The 13,082-nt window shown below is 40.9% G+C and overlaps 1 protein-coding gene across 2 annotated transcripts in view; it reads left to right on the plus strand.

Annotated features, from left to right (window-relative positions):
- The first annotated feature begins 254 nt into the window (after positions 1-254).
- TC2N (tandem C2 domains, nuclear) overlaps positions 255-13,082 on the plus strand; it is a 42,255-nt gene continuing 29,427 nt past the window's right edge. The window contains exons 1-2 of one of the 2 annotated variants that reach the window (XM_059182481.1): positions 302-362; positions 10,036-10,187. The gene's annotated coding sequence lies outside the window, so the exon portion shown is untranslated. Of the gene's footprint in view, positions 363-10,035; positions 10,188-13,082 lie in introns of both variants that reach the window. The other variant, XM_059182480.1, reaches the window with a different exon arrangement.

Below are 13,082 nucleotides of genomic sequence, written 5' to 3' on the forward strand. Positions count from 1 at the left end.
CAAAGAGGTTCATCAGGCCAATAACTTTCATGCTATACCTCTTTTAGTTTTTATTCTTCCTTCCGACCCCTCAGCGCCCTCCAAACTTTCCAGAGGGAGAGCAGGGGTTGGGAATGGCGAAGCGGAGGGGCCGAGGGCGCAGGCCCGGCGCGCTCAGGTATTAGGCCGGGCGGCCCCGCCCTACCCTTCCCCGCTCCGCCCCTCGGCGCACACCTCCGGGGGGGGGCGGGGCGGACCTGGGGAGGGAGCGGGGCGGACTTGGAGGGGCCGGAGGCGGGGTCTCCGGGCGCGGTCGCGCGAGGTGGCAGGGGGCCCCCGGCTCCCGCGGGAGGCCACGCCGGAGTGCCCGCTGCTTGCAGGAGGTAACTGGCCTCGCCGCGCGCCGTGGGGCGGGGGCGCCCGGGGAGCCGCACGGGGAGAACCCGCGTCGGGCGGCCGGGCGGCAGGTTTCCGGCGGGGAGGGGACCGCGGGCTCAGGTGCGCCGTGGGGCCGCTCCCGGGCGCGCAGCGTGGCGCGGGCCTGGCGCCGCCGCTGCTGTCCGGGGCTGCCGGGTCGGGCTCCGGGAGTGCGCGGAGGCGGTGCGAGAGCGGCCCCAGCCCCAGCGGGGGAGCCCCTTGTCCCCCGCCCTGCCTTAGGGGGCGTTCTGTTCTGTTTGGGTTTTCATCTCCGTTAACTCTTTAGACTTGTCGCCTGGGGTCGGGGGTTCCCCGGGGACTGTTCCTGGGTCTCCTCAGCGACGCCTGCTTTCAGGAGCCGTGGGGGAGGTTTGGGGCCCCTCCACGCCGGCGTTCACCGTGGGCGGGGCGAGGGGGGCAGTGACTCGGGGAGGGGGCCTCCCCGCCTTACCGGGGTCTGCTCTGCGGGAGCCCCCGGACCGCAGGGAAGGGAGACCCTAGCCAGCTCCGGCGGGGCCGGCCGCGTGCCCCTCTCTGCCCGGCCCGGCTCTGGGCAAAGAGGGAACGAGGGAAGCGAACTTCTTTGCCTGGAGAGTTGGATAAGAACCGAGTTCGCTGAGTATCTTTTATCTGTGATGTTTCCGAAACTTTTAGAAGCAGAGAAAGGGTGTTCAAATGTTACTTCCCTAGGGTTTTGGCAAAACACGAATTACACACTCGTCTTGATTTTAGATTTGGCTTCTGTCTCTTCCAGTTTTTTTGTTTTCCTTCTTCTTTGCTATCTTTTCCTTTAAATAAAAGGGAAACGGTAGGCTGATTTGTGGGGTATATTGCACCCAGATAGATGCCAAGCCAAAAACATTGATTCCTTTAGAATATTTAAAAATATAGCATCTGAAAGGATTGCTTTGGTTTTTAGGATACTGTTCTGATTCTCACTCCAGGTAGGCATATAGTAGATTTTTTTTTTCTCTGATTAATACTGTAAAAAGTAGCCTGGAAGATATTGAGAGTTAACAACACCCCCCTATTTACCCATTTAATATATTTTTTTTAAAGATTTATTTATTTGACAGAGAGAAATCACAAGTAGAGAGGCAGCCAGAGAGAGAGAGAGAGAGAGAGAGAGAAGCAGGCTCCCTGCTGAGCAGAGAGCCCGATGCGGGACTCGACCCCAGGACCCTGAGATCATGACCTGAGCCGAAGGCAGCGGCTCAACCAACTGAGCCACCCAGGCACCCCCCATTTAATATTTTGATATGTGACTTTATTGTGGCTAAAAGCTGCTTTTTCTGGAAGGAAATGTTAATATTGCTTGCCCATGAGAGCTGGGATTGGAGATTTACCTTTTGTATCTTGTGTTTTGTAGTTTTTGTCAATGACTTTTGTCAACTGGAGGAAAAAGTCTTCATAAGAATTTGTGTTTTTTTAAACGCTTCAAGAAAAATATTTCGAAAGTAGCTCTTGTGTTTTATTGGCTCCACAGGAATTATCATTATATTCATGAATAAAGGTAACAAAGTGAGAGATTAATTCAGGTTGAGAGAAAAGGAGTGAGGTTCTTGTAGAACATCCAGCAGACCTGTTTGGTTGGCAGATGTGTTAGTATTGGGATTTTCTGATGTGAAAATTTGTAAATGTTAGAAGCATGGTGGATTTGGGGTTGTTAGTGCTGTGGGAGTGGAAGAAATCATTCAAGTAAGTAGAGTGAGAAGGGAAGACCAAGGATGGGAAACACCAATATTTAAGAGATGTATAGAGACAGTTGTGGAAAGGGAGGACAAGTCAGGAAAGGAGGAGTGTCTACCAGACGTAGTTTATAGGAACCACTCTCCTGGAGAGGAAAGAGGTTTAATCAGGAGAGAGATCTATCTCAGTCAAATGAGTCAGAAGGATCTGGAAAATAGGAGCTGATTAAGTGTGTCTTGGCTTTGGTAGTTAGGATAGGAGGTCATTGATCTCAGCAAACACAATTTGAGCAAAATGATAAGGATGGAAGTCAAATATGAATGAATTTGAAGAGTAAATAGAGAAAGGAGAAGTAAAGATAAGGAGAGTAGAGTCCTTATTTTGAGAAACAAAGATTAGAAGGAGAAGTGACAGGGTGGTAGAAGGGAGTTTATAGTCCGTTTGGAAAGAATAGAAGGACAACAGACTAATACTTTCTTTTTTTTTTTTTTTTAAGGATTTTATTTATTTATTTGACAGAGATCACAAGTAGGCAGAGAGGCAGGCAGAGAGAGAGAGAGAGGGGGAAGTAGGCTCTTCTCCGAGCAGAGGGCCCGATGTGGGGCTCGATCCCAGGACCCTGAGACCATGACCTGAGCCGAAGGCAGAGGCTCAACCCACTGAGCCACCCAGGTGCCCCAGACTAATACTGTTATGTTAAAGTGCATCTCACGGCATTGTTCATGTCTCAGGTTTAAGTAGGAAAAGTTTAGCGCAAGTAGCTGAGTGTATTGATTAGAACTATTATAAGAAAGATTTTTATCTTCCCCCATTCAAATTATGACCACTGTCATAATGGTGTTTTGGTCTGGTGGGTTCAGGTGTTATCAGTGGTAAAAGAACACTTCCACAAACTGTGTTCAATGGCATTTCATCTGAGTTCCCGTACTGTGATACTCCCACTGTACACTTAAGACATGTGATTCTACTTGTATAAGATCTCCATGATTCTTCCCAATATTTAATGTAGAAATCAGATATTTTGGTTAAATCAGAATTCATGAGGCATATGTCAGGGGCTTTGCTTCAATTATTATTATGCATTCAAGGGATAATGCTCTTAGGTGAAAATTTCTTTATAATGAGCTCTACTTCAGTCATCATTGAAAGTTTAATTTTTTTATTGCTGTTCAGACACAGTGTTTTATGTGTATTTATGTTTGAATATGAAAACAATAGCTAAAATGGAAGAGGCCAAAAATCCAGTGTTGCCAAGAGTGTAGAGCACCTGGAACTCCTGTACTCGGCTGGTAGAAGTGTAAATTGGTAAATCATTTTGGAAAAGTGTATCAGCTATGGCAGATCATGTGCAGAAGCTATGTTCAAGCCATACCTGACAAAATTCTAGAAAATGCATGCTAGTTGAAAGCAACAGAAAACCGTTTAGTGGTTACTTGAGGATGAGGCAAGGGAAAGTAAGGAGGGATGTGTTGGAAAGACGTGTGAGAAAACGTCTGGTGTTGGTAGGTTATTCATTTTCTTGATTGTGAAGATGCTTTTTACAAATGTATACCTATGTTTGACTCATGAAATTCTACATTTTATTTATTTATTTATTTATTTTAAAAAAGATTTTATTTGACAGAGATCACAAGTAGGCAGAGAGGCAGGCACCCCAAAATTGTACATTTTAAATGTTTGCAATTTACTGCAAGTTAGTACTTAACTAAGGCTGTAAAAAAAGTAAATAAAATAGTGGAAAAAAACACACTATTATTTTTTCTTTTCCTTTCTTTTAAAGATATTTATTAATTTATTGGACAGAGAGAGACACAGCGAGAGACGGAACACAAGCAGGGGGAGTGGGAGAGGGAGAAGCAGGCTCCCTGCTGAGCAGGGAGCAAGATATGATAAGGGGGCTCCATCCCAGGACTCTGGGATCATGGCCTGAGCTGAAGCCAGATGCTTAATGGCTGAGCCACCCAGGAGCCCTCTTTCTTTTTTAAAAGATTTTATTTATTTATTTGAGAGAGAGAGAGCAGGGGGCAGGAGGATGGGCAAGGAGAGGGATAGGGAGAAGCAGAAGCAGACTCCCCACTGAGTAGTAACTCTGACATGGGGGTTCGATCCCAGGACCCTGAAATCATGACCTGAACTTAAGGCAGATGTTTAGCTGACTGAGCCACCCATGTGCCCCTATTTTTTTCTTTTAAATATTATCATTATCTTAAGATGATTGGATTATTGATAATTTTTATTTTTTTCATATAGTTTTAAGTATTTTTCATATTTGCTGCCATGGCTATGCATTTCTCTAATTTTTAAGTGAGAAATTATTTTATATGTACAAAATAGTACTTTTGACAATCTATAGATTTAGAGTACAAATAAAAGCCACTGTACTGGGGTGCCTGGGTGGCTCAGTGGGTTAGGGCCTCTGCCTTCGGCTCGGGTCATGATCCCGGGGGCCTGTGATCGAGGTCCTCAGCGGGGAGCCTGCTTCCCTTCCTCTCTCTCTGCCTGCCTCTCTGCCTACTTGTGATCTCTGTATGTCAAATAAATAAATAAAAATCTTTAAAAAAAAAAAAAAACCACTGTACTTTTATCATGCTTTAGAGCTAATACATTGTCAGTATTTTCAAAGCCCTGATTGTATCTTCTTCTCTGCATCTTTTTTTCCCCCCACACTCTTTGATTTTCTATATAGTTTTGCTACATAGGTGTGTATTCATAAATAATATAAAGTTTAGTTTTGTCTATTCTGTGACTTTTTTTTGCACATTATGAGACTCATAATGTAAATGTTATAGTTCATTTACTTTTTATTGTTCTATATCATTCCACTGTATGACTTTTCCATCGTTTATCTATCTCCCTGTTAATGGATATCTAGAGGTGTTTTCAGTTTTTTTTTAATTTAATTTTTACTTTTTGCCATTAAAAACTTCTGTCATGGCCTTTTTTTTTTTTTTTTTTAAGAATGGGCGTCCCCCCATTTAGGGACGCCTGGGTGGCTCAGTTGGTTGGACGACTGCCTTCGGCTCAGGTCATGATCCTGGAGTCCTGGGATCGAGTCCCGCATCGGACTCCCAGCTCCATGGGGAGTCTGCTTCTCTCTCTGACCTTCTCCTCGTTCATGCTCTCTCTCACTGTCTCTCTCTCAAGTAAATAAATAAAATCTTTAAAAAAAAAAAAGATTTTATCCATTTACTTGAGAGAGCGTGTGTGAGTAGGGGGAGGGGCAGAGGGAGAAGGAGAAGCAGACTTCCCAGTGAGCACAGAACCCAGCACAGGGGCTTGATCCCGGGACCCTGAGATTAAGACCCAAGCTGAAGGCAAATGCCCAGCTGACTGAGCCACCCACACGCACTTGTTAGGGCCATTCTACTCCATGTCTCTGCCTAGGAGTAGAGTTGTGGGTCTTCTGTTCTGCTAGATAATGCTGAATTGTTTTATAAAGTGATTGTACCAGTTTATACTTTAACAGGCAGTGTGTTAAGTGTTCATTTAAAAAAATTTTTTTTTAATTTGACAGACAGAGATCACAAGTAGGCAGAGAGGCAGGCAGAGAGAGAGAGAGAAGAAGAAGCAGGCTCCCTACTTAACAGAAAGCCCGATATGGGGCTCCATCCCAGGACCCCAGGATCATGATCTGAGCCGAAGGCAGAGGCTTTAACCCACTGAGCCACCCAGGCGCCCCTGAAGTGTTCATTTTGTTCCCTTCCTCAACATTTGAGGCATTTGTACAATATTGGTAGTTATCTGAATTGTTTCTTTTCAACAGTCTGGTGGGTGAGAATTGGTACTCCATTAGAGGTTTAATTTACATTTCCCAAACCTTCCATAATTCCTCTTCCATGAGATGTCTGTCTTTTGCCTATTTTTTTTAAACTTTTATAATTTGATTTCTAGAAGTTATATTTATTTATTTGTGGTACTAATTCTTATCAGTTATGCATGTGGCAAATATCTTTTCCCCAGTAAGTGGCTTGTCTTTTACTTTATGTGGTGTTTTTTCTGTTCGTTTACTTTATGTGGTTTTTGGTGGATGCATTCTATAGTGTAGTTGAATATGTCAGCCTTTTCCTTTACAGTTTGTGATTTTGGCATCTTGTTTGACACATCTATCTCTTCCTTGAGGTTGTAAAGATATAGTCTGATGTTTTCTTCTGAAAGCTTTAAAATACTGCCTTTCATATTTATGTCTTTAATCCATGTGGCATTGATTTTTGTGTGGTGTGAGGTGGGGATCCAGTTTCTTTTTTTTTTTTTCCATTATGGGTAATCAGTGTTTCCCAGAATCATTTACTGAATATTCTGGTTTTCCTCCCAGTGATCTATAAACATCATATGTCAAGTTTCTATATATGTGTGCATATGTTTCTTTGTTTGGTCTCTTTGTGTATCCTGCCTGCAATCTTATTTACTATACTTGTATAAAGAGATAGGATACCTAAAAGAATGAGTCATCTACTCATAGTTCTTTTAAAACTAGACTCCCCTTCAAATTAATTTTTTTCTAAAGTAGACTTTTCTTTGGAATATATTTTTAATCTTAAATATCTATTGTAATCCACTGAGGTCACAAGTAATACTGAAGCTACTTTATTTTTTTTTTTTTTATAATTTATTTAAGTTTTTTAGAGAGGGAAATGGGGTAGGGATGGAGGAGAGAGAGAGAGAGAGAAAGAGAGTGCAAGCGAGCGAGAGTGAAAGAAAATCTTAAGCAGGCTCCACTCCCAGCACGGAGCCCCACTTGGGGCTTGATCTCACAACCCTGAGATCATGGTGTAAGCTGAAATTGAGAGTTTTATGCTTAACTGACTGAGCCACCCAGATGCCCTATAAAACTGAAGCTACTTTAATGTAGACTGTCTTTGGTTTTTGCAAATCCTGTCCTAACTCACTGGAGTTCGTTTTAACTTGAGAAGTAAATATAGAATTTTCATTTGGGGATATAGTTAAGATATTTAGGAAAACCTTCACACTGCAAATAGCCAAGAATACTTTATTTAAATTTTTAAAAAAGGTACTTAGGAATTAATTATGCCAAAATATAAAAGAAAGCTGAAAATCTGAGAGTAAAGGAGCCCTTAAGTCTTATTTGCTCTGAGAGCATTTGCTGAACTGGGGGTACTTAATTAGATTTGATTAAGAACTTGGTGAATTTGCAGGAGGCATAGTTAGAAGTCAGCCCTGGGGGGCGCCTGGGTGGCTCAGTGGGTTAAGCCGCTGCCTTCAGCTCAGGTCATGATCTCAGGGTCCTGGGATCGAGTCCCACATCGGGCTCTCTGCTCAGCAGGGGGCCTGCTTCCCTTCCTCTCTCTGTGATCTCTTCCCTTCCTCTCTCCTACTGTGATCTCTCTCTGTCAAAATAAATAAATAAAATCTTAAAAAAAAAAAGAAGTCAGCCCTGGGCTTATTCAAGGCAAGCTAACAAAAGACTCTCTGCCGTTAATTCTGAGATTCCCAAAGGTGTGTGCTGTCAAGGACTAAAACTCACCCTACCTCTTTCAAAGATCTGTAAGGAAAGTTGCCTTGATGCCAAGTAAAATGAGGGAAGAAAACCTGTCCTCGGGAAATTGTTATAACCAGTGTATTGGCAGTGGTAGGGCCTGGTTCACATTGCATTGGTAGTCCAAAAACATTTCATGGTGTAATTTTTTAAATATCTTATTTCTCTTTATATATAATTCACATACCATAAAATTTACGCTTTTGAGGTGTACAGTTCAGTGGTTTTTTATGTGTTCACAAAGCTGTGCAACGATCATCATTAATTCTAGAATATTTTTCTTTAGCCAGGAAAGAAACCTTGTACACATTAGCAATCACCTCTCATTTCCTCCTCTCCCCCCAACCCCTGTAGTCACTGCTGTACTTTCAGTTTCTATGGCTTTGCTTATTCTGGGCATTTCATATTAATGAAATGATACAATATGTGGTCTTTTGTGTCTTGCCTTTTTCACTTAGCATAATGGTTTTAAGGTCTATCCATGTTGTAACACAAATCAGTATTTCATTCCTTTTAATGGCAGAATAAGATTCCCTTCTGTGGGTGTAACACATTTTATTTTTCTGTATGTTAGGTGATGGACATTTGGGTCATATCTACTTTTTGGCTATTATGAATAATGCTGCCATGAACATTTGTGTATAAGTTTTTGTGTGGATATATATTTTTTCATTCTTGTAGTATAAAAGACCTAGGGAGTGAATTCTTGGGTCATATGGTAATTCTGTTTTTAAGTTTTTGAGGAACTGGTGAACCATTTTCCAGATCAGCTGCACTATTTTTCATTCTCACCAACAACCAGTGAGGGTTCCAGTTTCTCCATATCTTTGCTAACACTTGTTTTTGTCTATCTTTTTGATTATAGCCATCCTAAGTGTATGTGGATTGGTGTTTCATTGTGGTTTTCATTTGCATTTCCCTAATAACTGATGATGTTAAGCACCTTTTCATGTGTTTATTGGGTATTTATCTGTCTCTGGAGAAATATCTATTCACATCCTTTGCCCATTTTTCAGCTAGGATCTATGTTGAGGTATGAATTTAAAGTGATTTGGTAAGGGGCACCTGTGTGGCTCAGTCAGTTAAGCATCTGACTCTTGATTTCGGCTCAGTTCTTGATCTCAGGGTTGTGAGTTCAAGCCCGATGTTGGGCTCCGTGCTAGGCATGGAGCCTGCTAAAATAAAATAATATGGTAAACAAATGCAGATATTCTCTGAGAGTATATTTTCATCTTTGGCTTAAAAAGTTCTATGAGTAAAATTTCAAGGTCCCTGAATAATTTGTCAAAGATAATCAAATGCACAGGAAATAAGACAACCTGAATAAGAATTAGCAGAAACAACAGATAGACATAAACTTACAAAATCTTACATATTGGAATTGCCAGTCATAGATTATTAAAATAACCATGATGGGGGGATACCTGCGTGGCTCAGTGGGTTGAGCATCTAACTCTTGCTTTCAGCTCAGCTCATCATCTCAGTGTTGTGAGCTCCCTGCTCAGCAGGGAGTCTGCTTGAGATTCTCTTTCTCCCTCTGCCCTTCCTCCCCCAACTCAAATAATTAAATAAAGCTTAAAAATTTAAATAATTATGATGGGCTATATTTAAGAAAATAAAAGCCAAGTTCTTTTTTTTTTTTTTTCCTAGCTGCTTTTGAGATTTCCTCTTTATCACTGGTTTTGATCCATGTTATTATAATGTGTCTTGGCATGGTTTTCTTCATACTTCCTATGCTTGGTGTTTGTTGAGGTTCTTAGATCTGTGGTTGGTAGTTTCAAATTTGAAGAATGTTGGTATTATTTCTTCAAATATTTTTTTCTGCCTCCCCCATCTCCTTCATGGACTTCGGTTACATGTATATTAGGCTGTTGGAAATTGTACCATGGGCTACAGATGCTCTTTTGTCTTTATTCTTCTTTGTTCTTTGTTTCATTTTGGGTAATTTCCTTAACTATATCTTCATGTTCATTAAGCTTTTCCTTGGCAATATCTGATCTGCTTTTAATACCATCCAGTGTATTTTCCATCTCAGATATTGTAATTTTCATCTTTAGAAGTTGGGTCTTGGGACGCCTGGGTGGCTCAGTTGGTTAAGCAGCTACCTTTGGCTCAGGTCATGATCCCAGCGTCCTGGGATCGAGTCCCACATCGGGCTCCTTGCTCCACAGGGAGCCTGCTTCTCCCTCTGACTCTGCCTTCCACTCTGTCTGCCTGTGCTCGCTCTCGCTCGCTCTCTCTCTGATAAATAAATAAAATATTTAAGAAAAAAAAAAAAAAGAAGTTGGGTCTTTTTTTCTATCTTTCATGTCACTCCTTTTTGAACATATAGAGCCAGTCAGATGGTTTTAATATCCTTAAATGTTCATGTCATTTCTAGGTGGGAACCAGATTTGATTTTTCTTGTCTTTCTTTCTTTTTTTTTTTTTAAGATTTTATTTATTTATTTTTAACAGACAGAGATCACAAGTAGGCAGAGAAGCAGGCAGAGAGAGAGGGAGGAAGCAGGCTTCCTGCTGAGCAGAGAGCCTGATGTGGAGCTCGATTCCAGGACCCTGGGATCATGACCTGAGCCGAAGGCAGAGGCTTAACCCACTGAGCCACCCAGGTGCCCCTCTTTCTTTCTTCTTTTTTTTTTTTTTTTTTTTGCATGTTTGGGAATTTTTTATTAGATGCCAGAATTGTACTTTGTATGCTGGATATTATTTAGATTTTTATTAATTTTTTTTTTTTTTTTTTTTTGCTTTGGAACATAGTTTTTTTGAAAATGGTTTAATCCATTTGAGTCTTGCTTTTTAAATTTGTTAGGTGGAAAGCAGACTAGCGTTTAGGGCTCTTTATTTCTCACTGAGGAAGCCAGACCCTTCTGAGTATTCTACCCAATATCCTGTGAATTACGTGGTTGCCCAGTTTGGTTGGTGGGGACAGGCATTAATACCAACATTCATGGGTGTTGGTATGGTTTTTGTAATCTTTTCTGGTAGTCTTTGCCCAGGCTTGTAATTTGCTTGCACTCATGCTCTGATCAGTACTCTGCTGGGTACTGGAGTGGGACCTTCTACTGACGTTGTGGTTCTCCATACACCTCTCTGCCCTCTAGGAGTTGTCCAAGCAAACTCTGTCTGCTTTATTATCGGCATAAACTTGTTTCCTTTGCTGCATTCCTCCCCCATAGTCCCCAGTTCATTATCTTAAAGGTCATCGACCTTTTCCCCAGAAGCACTAATTGTTTTTAAGCAGTCCTCCCACAGCCCTCTCAAGTATTTGCAGGCTGACTGGGGTCAGAAATGTGCTTTGATGAATTTATTAAGAGTTTTTATACGAACTGGTTGTTCTACTTTGTTCCCTTTTCTATCAACTACATAGCTGCTTTCCTGTTATATTCCCAGCACCATATAGGATGCTGAGTGTGAAGTAGAAACTAAATATAATACTGTTTCTGAAAAGTTTATGTTTTAGTCGGGGAGAGAGAACAAGTGTTACAAATGTCAAGAAAAATATAAATTTTTAAAAAGTTCACTGGATGTTTACAAATGAGAGAAATTAATATAGTCCAAGTGGTCAAGGAATGCGTTCTTTAAACTAGGGTTGAAAAGGGATTTTGAAAATATATAAATTTCTAAAAAATATTTATTTTAGAAAGGGAGAGAGAGAATGAGCTGGGGCAGGAGCAAAGAGAGAGGGACAAGTTGACCCCACTCCGGTCTCATGACCCTGAGATCATGACCTGAACCAAAATCAAGAGTTGGATGCTCCACCAACTGAGCCACCCAAGTGCCCTGAAAATGTATAAATTTTTAAAACAAATTTGTTACAAGATGATAATGGAAGAAAAGATGCTGTTTATAAAAGGCATATACTTAACAAGGAAAGTTCTGCACTTACATGAAAAAAACTGTAAAAACTCCCAAAGATACAAATGCAGATTTGAACAAATGTTCTGGGTAGGCATACACAACAACTTAAGAAGGTTAGGTTTTTCTAAAATCATTTATAAATGTAACAGAATCCTAATGAAAATACCATTAGGTTTTTTCTTCTGGGGCTAGACAGATTATGAAGTTTATTTGCAAGAACTGATAAGCAGGATAGATAGGAAAACCTTGAAATTGAAAAGCAGTAGGGATGGGAACTAGCCCTCCTACATATGTAAGCCTGTTATTATAAGCCATTATAATTTTAAAATGTGGTACAGGAAAAGACAGACCAAGTGCAGAGAATAGAAAATACAGAAATAAGCCCAATTTTATATAGAAATTTAGTCTGTAATAAAGACAGCATTCTAAAATCATTGACAAAAATATGGAATTTTAAGTAAATGGTGATATTTTGATACCAGAATAGCCAATTGGGAAAGGAAGGATTGACTCTAATTCTCATATGAACACCAGGCTGTTCGTAATAGAAAGTAACACCGTGCTAAGTATTAGAAGAAACCATGAGTGAAGTCTTTTATGACCTATGTATGCAGAAAACTTTCTCGTGACTCCAAATCCAGAAGCAAAAAGGGAAAACACAGATAAGTAAAACTACATGTGTGTATATCCAAACACTTGTATGTTTCTATTTATCTGTGTGTATATATATTTATATTATATAATATTTATATTATATATAAATATATATACATTTATTTATACACACACATTCTCTTCCTTTCTCAGCAGAGAATCCCATAACAAGGCAAATGATAGCTAGAAGAATGTTTGCCACTTAATATCATGGATAATGTGTTAATCTCTCAAGTATATAAAAATCCTCCAAAACTGAGGCAGAAATGACCAAAATAGCTTTATAGAAAGATGAGCAAGAGATAATGAACAGGGAATTCATAGAAACAAATACAGATTAGCCTTTTATGAAAAGGTGCCCACCTTCACACTGAAAGAGATGCAAATTAAAACAACACGAGATGGGGTGGCTGGGTTGCTCAGTGGGTTAAGCTTCTGCCTTCCATTCAGGTCATGATCCCAGGGTCCTGGGATTGAGCTCTCTGCTTAGCAGGGAGCCTGCTTCCTCCTCCTCTCTCTCTCTGCCTGCCTCTCTGCCTACTTGTGATCTCTGTCTGTCAAATAAATAAATAAAATCTTAAAAAAAAACCCCACACACAACACGAGATACCATTTATTTCCCATCAGATGGGCAAAAGTCCAGCATTTTGACAAATAATTTGTTGGTGACCGTGTTTGGAAGCAGAGCTCGGGTATTACACTGAGAAGATACAGCTTATGACCTGCTAAAGGGGGAGGTGTAAGTCACCTCTGGGGGTTGGTGGGTAGCTCCCTCATCATCTGAGTTCCCGCTTTGGGGAAGTGGAAAACCCCCCGGGGTTGATTGATTGAAGGCGCCATTTCAGTACACCCACACAAAAGAAGTAAAGTCAGAAGATTTGTTATTTAGAGATCCCAGAAACAACTGGGGACACAGAGATGAATTAAGATTCACTATGAATTGATAACTCTTTAGTCTGGATGATAGGGGTTTTCTTATACCATTTTATCAT

This window comes from Mustela lutreola, chromosome 7 (genome assembly GCF_030435805.1).
Source record: "Mustela lutreola isolate mMusLut2 chromosome 7, mMusLut2.pri, whole genome shotgun sequence".
Taxonomy (NCBI): Eukaryota; Metazoa; Chordata; class Mammalia; order Carnivora; family Mustelidae; genus Mustela; species Mustela lutreola.